The following is a 12,046-nucleotide window of genomic DNA, read 5'->3' on the forward strand; positions in this document are numbered from 1 at the left end:
CAGATACACTTAACATTCCCTTTATCTTTTGCAACCTCAATTTTCAGTTTTTTCTCCAAGTGAGAACTCAGAAATGAAATTCATAAACCAAAAAATAGACTAAAGCTGTTAGGCTACATTTCTGACTTCATCTGCAAGATCTTTTCACACCACTTTTAATATAAAATCCAGCCCATACAATTTTTGCATACGAATTTCAACTATCTTGAAGAGCCTAGTGAGCCAGTCCTTCTAAAGAAAGATTCTGCATTTTGTATAGTCAAAAAGTCTTGCATCCAATGCATACAGCCTGGGAGAGAGAGGTGCTCTGAAGCTTTTCAGAGGGAGCTCATGCTCTCAAAAGGTGTCTAGCTCAGGCATCTAAGTCAGATGGCTGACAACTCTCCGTATTCCTTAACAGTTAATGAACATTGAGGCTATGCAATCCAGCTAGAGTATTCTGAATTAATCCCCCCAGAATCATGTGTAGGATGGGCTCTTGGGCCTCTGAAAGGCTGTTTCTCTCTGCATATCTGCTCCTAGCAATTGCGTTATTTGCTACCATAAACACAAGGCAGCTATCTCCCCCACTGATTTCAAGCGCATCTAAAAAGTGTAAGTCGTATTTGGCGTACATACGAGTTTCTCTGGAAACGATTCATTCAAATGAGGCAGTGTACGGAGATGAAACCCGGTGTGTCTAAGTCACTGGATATCAAGGGCTGAGAGGAAAGTTTCTGGTGAGCGGAGACAGTGTGCTTGTGGTAAAATGCGGGTCAACCTACAGCTTTGTGTCATCCCCATGGGACTTCCTTGTCAACACTAAGCCGTAAGAATGAAGTTAGCATGATTTCACTCAATTAGGACATATGGGGGGGGGGTGTTTGGTTTGTTTTTTAAGTTTACGCTTTACCTGATGTACCTTTTATGACTTAGGAGATATAAAATTATATTTGGAAGAATACTACTGAGCAGAGCTGTGCACATTATGTGGGATGTGCACCAAGGTACAACTGGTGAAAAGCAGTTGAAAAGTCCTTTGTAATTGTAGTTCGTAATTGAGTTAGCACATTGCTATGTGCTCCTTTCTGGTTAAAAACAAGGTACGAATTATCCCAGTGCACATACTGATTACACAAACCAACACCCCCTTCCTCTGTGGCCCTCCTCCCCCTCAAAAAATCCCCACCACAACCCACTTTCATGTACTAAAACCTGGAATTCTAAAACTGTCGTTACAAAAAAGTGGTATATTTCCTGAATCCCAGGCAGCTGACATTGGGGGTCACTCTCTTTAATCAGGGAAAGAGTGGGGAGTGGCTCCCACCTGGAGAGAGAAAGGAAATAGCATTCCTGTCATCCCAGATTGTTTAAGCATGTTGCTGATACAGCAATGCTATTGACAAGCAGCAGCTGCGGAGGGGGCTCTCGTTATTCCTGTATCTCCACTTGCAAAGAATTCCTCAAAGACAGTGCTGTGATTTTCTGGAACCAAAAATACGATAAAAATGGACTGATCTTGCTTAACATAAGAAAGAACTGTCCTTTATATAGCAGGCATTTTCTTTTTGAAATATGTAAATCGTATGTTTTCTCTCTACAGATGAAAAAGAGTAAGAACATTTCATATAGAAAGAATTGTATTTTGAAATGTCTTAGCTTCCTGAAAGCACTTCAGGAAAAACAAACAACAACTACCCTTGCACTTGCAAAAGCCACACATGTGCCTGAAACCTGTACAGAGAAATGTGGCTACCACAAAAAATGCTCACTTTACAATAGGAAGAAGAGGAAAAAAAAAAGATTACAAGGTATAACTATATAGAATGCAAGCTGAAACTGATAAGTGATAGAACACAGCCCATTTTTTAAGTTCAGGTAAGACAAATTCTGTTCAATCAGTGAAATGAAGCACTTGCCAAAGTGATGAGAATGGTACAAGAGGCTGAAGAGAGGAGACTGAAATAGAAGGAAAAAATATTCACTGAAATCTCTGAGAGCAGGATCAAACGTGATAGATGGCAAAGCAGGTACTATCATGGCTTGCTGTCAGGGGAATTGCTGTGGTTTTGTTTTATTGCGTTTCTTCCTTTATTTTGTGCTTTCCTTTCAAGGGCAGAAAATGAGGGGGAAAAAAAATGTTGAACTCAGGATAGTTTGAGGGATTCTGTGTCTCTCGTTAATGAACTTTGTGTTACTGCTTAACCCTATTTTCTCTCTTGGCCAGCTCTTAGGAATACTAATCCAGAAATTTCATCTAATAGCCCTTTCACCAAGTTCTGAAAGTTTGCAGGGATTTTGCTTACACTATTAGATCAGTGCTAAAAGATGGAAGAAATAGGTACACGCTCAGTGGAGACAGACTCCAACAATGTTTAGCTGCTAAAAGTGAGATTCCATGCTCAATGTATGTACAAACAGTAGCTTTTCAAAAGTCCTATCCAAATTGGGTGGACTTCCACAAGCCTGTGCCTTTTAGTATTCCAAAAATATTAAACACAGGAAAAACATTTTAAGCAGTATTTTTAAGTGGTTAAATAAAGTTTCCCCAGCCAACCTGGTTTCATTTTAGTGTCCTTGTTTTTTCTACACAAACTGAAAATGTTAGATCAAAGGTAGCCTGAAAATCGCTCATAGGATGTTTAGACAAGGCTTTCCTCTGAAACCATGTCATTAAGAGAGTGAGAAGAGACTGACCAGAATGGGTTGAGGAGAGCTAAAAGGGAACAGCAAGTAAAACCATTTGTTTAAATAAAAATAGACTCACAAGATCCCTCCATTAAAAAAATGAAGCATGTTTTCAGCATGGAAATCTGGGCATACGCAGTTATAGTTGTATGAAGTTACATGTAACATAATGTTTTAAAAATAAAGTATCAGACAAATTTAATAACAAGTGATGCTACAAGTCGTGTAGGATGAAAATTCTGTTAGAAATATGAAAAAAGGGGCAGTGATGGCTTTTCTATGAGAATTAAAATATTTCTACAGAAAATATATGGTAAGAGTAGCTGATGGTTTATGTATGAGAGCATTTTAAATATATTTCCTTTTTATATAGTTTCTTTCTCATTTGCTTCGACTGACTTTTTTTTTTTTTTTTAAGGTTGCTGTCTATGTGGGTTTTTTTTAAAGAAACAAAAACAAGCTGGTGAACAGATAACCTTATTCTAACAGCAACATCTTGAGTGGGGGTGGGGAGCAACCCCAACCTCCTCTGTGCACAGTCAGCATGAGTCCATAAGGACAAATGGTTTTATTTATTCACACACTAGTAAAATCCTCCCTGCTGAGCAAGGTTCTTTAGCAGGGTCTAATTTTTGTGTTTTATTTTTTATTTCCCACAGATGTTGAAGATGCTAGAATGAGAAGGGCCTTTTCTGGTGGGATTTTTAGGCAGGCTTTTCTCTGTAAGCCATAGTATTAAAACATAAAAGAGAGCAAGATGGCTTTGGGGATTTACAGAAAACAAAAAGCAGGAGAAAAAAGGTTTTTCTTTCTAAAAGACCAAGTAGTCAATTGTTAATAATGGTAAATAGTTATATCAGTGTTTGTACCATACACCTTTTTTTTTTCAGTTTCTCCTTTCCACCTTCCTGGATAAAATCAGCCACCAACTTGGAGATGTTTGCATGTTCAGCTCCCTTCAGATTTCTCAAATGCAGCTATCTGCATCTGAGCTTTTCATGATCATCTCTCTCTGCAATAAATGGAGAGAAAGGACCGATGCAGGGTATAATACATCAGAGTCACTTTAGATACCTAGTTTAGGATGAAAGGAATCTTACTCTATGAGTGGCATGTTTTTCTACATATAACTATTAGGACTGTAGGTGACTTGCTAAGGCATAGATATCTACATTGCAACTTCTGGTTTCGGTGAGACAAATCATGCCCTTGGCATTCACCTTCTGTTCACAAAGAATGAGTTGCCTCAATCTATAGAGACAATTCAGCCAGATGAAAAAAACAGGGAGCAAAATAGAAAGACGGTACTAGACCCATTCAAAGGAAGGCAATACCCATCAGAGTAGAGATGGTCACAGAGACATCTCACTGAGTCACAAAATATATCAACTATCTAAAATGAAAAAGAAACAATCAAAGCAGTCTTCACAGGAGAACATACGGTAAGAGAAATAACTTGAAGTAACAATAGATAATGGAAGGCAGATGCTTTTACAAGAACTGTAAAAACTGCAAATCTATGATCCCATGCTTGTCAGTGCACTAAAGAAAAAAAAGGAAGAAAGAAAACAAAAGGGGGCGGGGGGGGAGAAAAAAGTAAAACAATTAAAAAAAAAAGAAAACAAGAAAAATAAAAAAAAATTGGTAAAAGAAGGAAAATTCCAAATTACATAAATTCTGTAGGCTTCTATGACACAAGACCTGATGAGATGCATCCTAGGATCCTAGTGCCAAGCCACTCTCCATCATAGTTGAAAAGTCTTGGGAGTCAGTCAAAGTGCCCAGTGCCTGGAGAAAGGGAAACATCACATCCTTTTTTAAAAAGGGTAAAAAGGGGGACCCTGGGAACTACCAATCAGTCAGCCTCACCTCTGTGCCCATTGAGAACTTGGAACAGAACTTCCTGAAGGTTATATCAAAACATGTAGAAGACAGGGAGGTGATTAGAGACCACCAACGTGGCTTCACCAAGGGCAAATCATGCCTGATTAACCTAGTGGCCTTCTCTGAAGGAGTGGCTGCATCAGTAGACAACGGAAAAGTTATGGATGTCATCTACCTGGAGCTCTGTAAGGCCTTTGTCCCACACTAGTCCCACACTACATTCTTAACTCTAAATTGGAGAGACATGGGTTTGATGTATGGACTGGTAGATGAATGAGGAGTTGGTTGGATGGTCGTGTCCAGAGTTACTGTTAATGGCTCAATGTCAAAATAGAAACCGGTGATGAGTTGTGTCTCTCAAAGGTCTATTCTAGGACCAGTACTACTTAAAATATATGGACAATGGAACTGAGTGCACCCTCTGCAAATTTGTGGACGACACCAAGCTGCGTGGTGCAGTCAATTTGCTAGAGGGAAGAGAGGCCATCAAGAGGGGTCTTGGCAGGCTTCAGGAATGGGCCCGTGGGAACATCATGAAGTTCAACAAGGCCAAGTGCAAGGCCCTGCAACTGGGTCAGGGCAATCCCCAGTATCAATAGAGACTGGGGGATGAATGGATTGAGAGAAGCCCTGCGGAGAAGTACTTGGAGGTACTGGTGGAAGAAAATTTGGACATAAGCCAGCAATGTGCATTTGCAGCCCAGAAAGCCAATTGTATCCTGGGCTGCATAAAAGGATGGGTGGCCAGCAGGTCAAGGGAGGTGATTTTTTTCCTCTACTCTGCTCTCACGAGACACCACCTGGAGTCCTGTGTCCAGCTCTTGGGTCCTCTGTACAAGAAAGACATGGACCTGTTAGAGTTGGTCCAGAGGAGAGCCATGATAATGGTCAGAGGATTGGAACACCTATCCTATGAAGAAAGGCTGAGGGAGTTGGGGTTGCTCAGCCTGGAGAAGAGAAGGCAACAAAGAGACCTTACTGCAGCCTTTCAATGTATAAGGTGGGTTATAGGAAAGACGAAGACTTTTTTACCAAGCCTGTGTTGACAGGACAAGGGGCGACAGTTTTAACCTGAAAGAGGGTAGACTTAGATTGGACATAAATAAGAAACTAAGAAAGACATGGACCTGTTACATCGGGTCCAGAAGAGGGCCACAAAAATGATCACAGAGCTGGAACACCTCTCTTAGGAAGAAAGGATGGGAGAGTTTGGGGTTGTTCGGTTGTTCAGCCTGGAGAAAAGAAGGCTTCAGAGAGGCTTTTGGTGTATAATGGGAGTTATAAGAAAGGCAGAGAAAGACTTTTTAGCAGCCTGTAGTGACAGGACAAGGGGCACCGGTTTTAAACTGAAAGAGGGTAGGTTTGGATTGGACATAAAGAGGACATTCTTTACGATGAGGGTGATGGGAGGTTGCCCAGAGAAGTTGTGGATGCTCCACCATTGGAAGTGTTCATAGTCAGGCTGGATGGGTCTTTGAGCAACCTGGTCTAGTGGAAGGTGTCCCTGCCCGTGGCAGGCAAGTTGAAACTAGAAGATCTTTAAGGTCCCTTCCAACCCAAACCATTCTATGATTCTGTGATAACTACTGGGGTTGAACGTTTCAGTTACAAAGAAGGACAAATACTCCTCAGTTCCTATTCGTATCATTCCTTTTCTGGAAATTACCTAAATTATTGCAAGCAAAAATCTTGGATTTTTGTTCATGGCCAAAAGTATCATTCTCAGAAATTATTAGAGCTAAGGCAGCAGCGTCTTTCTTTCAGTCTCTTTTTATTATGAGGTTGGTTTCAGAATCACTTCAGGTTTGTTTCTTATTCAAGGTATCACTTAAGTAATTAAATTTAATTTCGTAAGCATTTAGACTGTCTACAAGATTCAGACAGTATATCAGCTGTTACAGCAATGTGATTAGGAACAGGCATAGGAATAGGAATAAAAGTAAAGGGAAAGAAATATTAAAATGTAGATGTATCAGATTCCACTATTTAAGTGCTTTCACATAAAAATCTGAAAATAGTGACTTCAGTTTTCTAGTTTGCTCTGGGAACTTTAGGACATTTTGACAAAACAAATAATTATGAACACATGAAGATGAGTTTTTGTTGCTTTTGTAATGTTATGTAAGTGCAAAAATATACAGGTACGTTTTTAGTTCATTATTTTCAAACAGGAATGCACTATGAAACAAGTGGATTTAAAAAAAAAAAAAAAAAAAAAGAAAAAAAAAAAAAGAAAAAAAGAGAAAAGGGAGTTGAGCCAGGTAGGAAATAAGACAATCCTAACATGAAAAAAAGTAGAAATAAAGAGGCCTTGAGCTTTGCACTGGAGAGTGTCAAACATAAACTTTGATTTAAATAAGAGGTATGCATCAAAGAAACAGGACTTCAGACATAGTTCTGCTTTCCCTGGGTCAAAACCAGCCCTGGAACAGGAGGAAAAATGAAAAGCTGTCTCAGTTGGAATGAATTGTGGGGAAAAGTCAAGTAACATGAAGAAGGACTTGAACTTTCACTGACTTTAAAAACAGCTAGAAAAACCATTACCGCCCATGTCTTTTTCTCATTGTGCTTGTTACCGCAGCAGATGCTGAGCAACAGAACTCGCTCTGCAGAACTGAGACTAAGTTGGTTGTCCCAGCTCAGAGCAGCAGCAGTGAAGACAGTTGAGCTAATCAAGAATGTCTTACATGTCAGCAAGAACAAAGATTTTGCTCCGACAGTGTAGTACTGAAGCTGGGTTGAAGACTCACAGTGATATCAGTTAGATACAGATGAAAAAAATTGACCATGATCTAAACTTCCCTGAGATTTCTTAGTGTTCTTGGAATTTTCTAATTGGGCTCAGTGACAGTTTCAGTTTGGCTTTTGCAATATTCAAGCAAATCCATCTCTGTTAAACTGTTTCTCTCTTGTTGCTTCATGTTGAGACCATATTGGGTGACTCATTGGTTTGGCTAGTGAACAAAAAATATTTCTAAATACTTCTGCTTGAACTATAGGAAATTGTTTATGTTTGTTTCCTTCATTAAAAAAGATAAATATTTTATTAGGCAAAACTAAAACAATTTGTTTTCCCTCACTGATAAAGAGAAGAAAGTAAACCGAAGTATATGAAAGCCTAGATTTAGAAAGACTATGGTTTTGCTTTAGGTTCTGGAATACCTTTATTTAGAAATATTGGATTTTTTTTCCCCTGTGACTAAGAAATCTCTTCTGATTCACATTTGACATTTTCCTAGAAAACACCTCGGCTATCAACTTTTTGTGTGTTCTTGCTGATTCTCAGTTTTTTCCTCTTGGAGCTACTTCATGGCATTTTAAAAACATAGTCACTCAGCCATAAACTAAAGCAGAGGAAACAAGTGGCGAACCTTGTAGATAGAGGGAGGTGATGTGGAATTTGTGTTCCAGCTGAAACGCTTAATTATTTATACAGAGGCAGAGACTATCAACGATCAACAACAATCAACAGAGGAAATAACTCTCTTTTTCTTGTGAAGTTTATTCATATACTTTAAGATCAGAATACAGTCTGATACAGGACACAGAATGCAATCCTAATATGCTGTGGGTGATACTGGATATTAAAGGATGTTTATTAAAATATCACTGTGTTTGATGTATGCTCCAGTGGCTACACTATTGGTTAAGAAGCAACTACTACCAGAGTCTATTTTGTGAATCTAATACCTTTTCCTCATTTTTTTAATTTTTTTTTTTTTTTTTCCCCTTGCAGACATTTTTGGTAATTCTTTCAGCATTTTTTTTTCTAGCAAATTTATTAATAAGGAGACAGGCAAAAAAAAAATCAGCTTTGATTGTGACAGAAAAATGACAGACCAACTCTTACCTGCTTTTCACATCTTTCAGTGATTCATATGCTTACATTTTTAATTTCTCTTAGTCTGAGAAACTAACAATATAAAGCAATAGTCCCTCATGATCTATGCCAGCTGATATGCATGCACTCTTCCAGATACTATATTTTTCCTTTCTTACGAAAAACAAAGTTTCTTACTATTTTCTTAACTATCTCATAGTTCCATTTAACACCATCAGTCTTGGAAACAACCCCTTCCTCAACTCTTGCCTTTCCTCTTTGCTTCCGGTGTGGTTCTGTATGACATTTCTCTGCTTTTTTCAACTCTCCTATTTCTCAAATTCTAGATATCTGATTTGTATAGTCTCTCTCTTTCTTTTTTCTTACTCCCAACAGAGGGATGAAACCAACTTAGCACAGGAGGAGCAGCACAATGTTCTATACCTATGCAGTTATTTTAAAAAAATATACCTATACAGTGATTTTTGGTTTTATCTTAGGATCTTCAACGCTACTTTAAATAATATTAGCCCTTACTATTCAAATAGAGAATATCTGAAAAAGCACAAAGAATTTAGTCTCCGAAATGGTAATTAGTGTAACAAACAGAAATTATAATTAGCATAATGCAGTTTATTCTGAGAAACAATTCTCACCTCCCTTTTCCTATAGTTATGAGGAAACCTGTTTGTACTGGCAAAACTACTTCACCCTTAATAGACTCATCACTGCAACACCCTGTATGGAAACAGTCAGCTTTAAGTCAGTGCAAGACTTTTGCCTCTTAAAACTCAGCATAGCTGGTTTGATTTTTTTTTAAATTATACTACACTTTCATTTTTCATTGATACTATATTCAAATTTACACTCTTCCAAGTGCTCGTGTTCTTGCAAAGTTTCAACACTCATTTATCACCCTTATTAAGACAGAAGTGTCTTTCCCAAAACATTTGTTAGTTCAAAACAATTCTATTGGATGGAGGATGAATTAAAAAAAGAGGGAACTCTCTTTAGCTCACACAGGGGGCTTCATATGTCAAGGAATCTTCACAGAAGTCAAAAATACAGCTTCACAGTTGTCTGCCTATGGTTTTATTTGTCCATTCTACTGATCTTTCCTCTACCTGCCCCCAGTTCCTTCCTTTAGAAATATTAGTGGATCTTTTCCCTATTTTGTAAACCATGTTTAATTCTTTATGCTAACATATTTTGAATTAACATAAAATTGTTCCAATTAGCTTCAGCATTTGGTATTTGGCTGTTGGTTAAATACTTACACATATCTGCGACTGTTTCATTAATACTGAGTTCAGAGGATAACTCGGGGAGCAATTTCTTGAGAAAATCCTTGGAAGAATCAAAACCTCTTTTCTTTACATCACATGTCACCACATTGATGTAGCATAATGTAAAAATGACACTAGCAACCTATCATGAGAACAGTTTACCAACTGACAGTAAAAGAAACGTATGCATAGTATATTTTTTAAAAAAAAGAGATATGAAGCATATATAGAAGAAATTGAATCCTCTGGTTTTTATTTTGTTTCTTGAGAAAAGACCAAGGTTTGATTCATAGCACAATTAGTAAAACAGAAGGAAACACTTCACGCTGCAGGTGGTCACACTTTGGAAAACTCTGCTCACAACACACACAAAGTAAAATCCTAGTCTTGAGGGTAAATCCTTATCTAGCTCTGTTTCTTGAATGCAGTTGAATATCACTTCATATTCTTCATAAATATGTTTTCATGGGAAGACTAACTGTTACAGAACCATGAATGCACACACTGACGTGCTCACATTTTATTCCTGCTGAACCACTAGTTAATTTAAATGCATAGACCTCTTTCAAAGTTTATATACCTATGCTGATTTATACATTCTGAAGATCTGACCTACAATGTCTAATTTGTTTTGGGTACTAAGAAATGTAGATTTTTATAATTCAGTCTTTAAAAGCATGCAAGTAGTGGTATTCATTGTAGTGGAAAATATTATTCCCATTTTCCGCACGGTGGTCACATGTATTAGTTATTGCTGGTAATCACAAAAGGTCTGTTGGTGATGTATTGTCACTGTGCATCTTCCAAGTGCTAAGTGTAAATAATTCATTGAATTATAGTGTAACTCCTAGGTGCAACCAATCGACTAGAAAATATTTACTATGTGGATGAGTTTGGTGAATCAAAGTTGCCTATACAATTGTCAACAATTCAACCTTGCTCTTCCCAACAGAGTTCACAAACTCATACATGCTCAGTCTTGGGTATTCAGCAACAGATATTTATCTTTTTTTCTTCTGTGTTCTTAGGAAATGTGTGCTCTGTCATCTCCTCTGCAAATACTCTTCTGATATATAAAAACCCAATGTGTAGTTAACTTACAAACAAACAAACAAACAAACAATCTAACCTATCTTTCCAAAGCATAGTCATTTTTAAAGTGTCAATATCCAGTCTAATCTTGTATAAACGTATATGCATGTATAAATTCAGTTACATGAAGAAGAGGTAATGAACATCATGATGAAAGAAATAATTTCTTCCTTCTCCCCAATGAGTAGGGGTGTGCCTTCTTGGGAAAGCAGCCTGTGACGCTTTGGTCAGAAAGGGGAATATACGTCCTACCTGTTGCACAGTGTTGTGTCTCTAGCACCCTACATCCAATGGGTAAGGCCAGGGAGTCAGAAAGAAACCGCAGCACTGCCACTGATGAAACTGCAACAGGAAAATGGGAGACATGGCAATATTTATGGGAGAAAGCCTAAGCATTACGCTTAATTCAAACCTGCAGAAAAAAATGGCTACAATGTTCAACAGACATACCTGCTCTGTGTTTAGAAACAAGCAGGTCGATGTACTTTTATCTCAGAAGAATGACGAAGTGCTTTCTAGTCCATTATGATTGGGAAAAATAACATCTCAAACCTGAACATGGTTATTTCTAGTAGGATTTCACAAGGATTGGTACCAACCAATGATAGTGACCATTCCCCTCAGTTCTCTGGAAGTAAATTTAAAAAACCACTCTTGATAGAATTTGCTGATGACACAAATATTGGCAGCATGGTAACTTGATGAACAAGATAAAGCAGTCATACACAGTTATTGAAAGTACTTCATAACTCTGTCCCATTCAAACGAATGGCTTGAACACAGCCAAATGCTTAAGTTACATTTTTTAGGAATGAGCAATGACTTCTGGAAAAAGATAATTCTGAGAGTGATCCAGCACACAGAAAAAACCTAAGATCCCAAGATAAAGTTGTGACAAAAATGTCTTGTGTGTTCTTTTGCTGTGCAAGTAAGAGAAGAATAAGGAAGTCTTGCTGAAATAGATATCAAGATATAGAAGTTAGTGTCATAAGTATATTTTAAAAAGGATACTGAAAAGCTTACGAGAGTGAAAAAAAAAAAAAATCAAAATTTAACACAAATTATTCCAGAGAGGAAAAAAATGTCTTTCAGTCAAAGACATAATGAGCTTAATCCATTTAACTTATCAAAGAAAGACAGAAAGGTGATGTAATTGATGTCTGAGTACATATGTCAGCAGAATATATTAGATGATAGAAACAAGAATAACCAAATTTCCACGTTGTGCAACAAAGTTCCAGCAGTAACAATGGATCCTTCATCTCCTGAAATCCTCAGGATAGGACTGAATATTTCA

The sequence above is a fragment of the Accipiter gentilis genome, chromosome 13 (assembly GCF_929443795.1).
Source record: "Accipiter gentilis chromosome 13, bAccGen1.1, whole genome shotgun sequence".
Lineage (NCBI taxonomy): Eukaryota > Metazoa > Chordata > Aves > Accipitriformes > Accipitridae > Astur > Astur gentilis.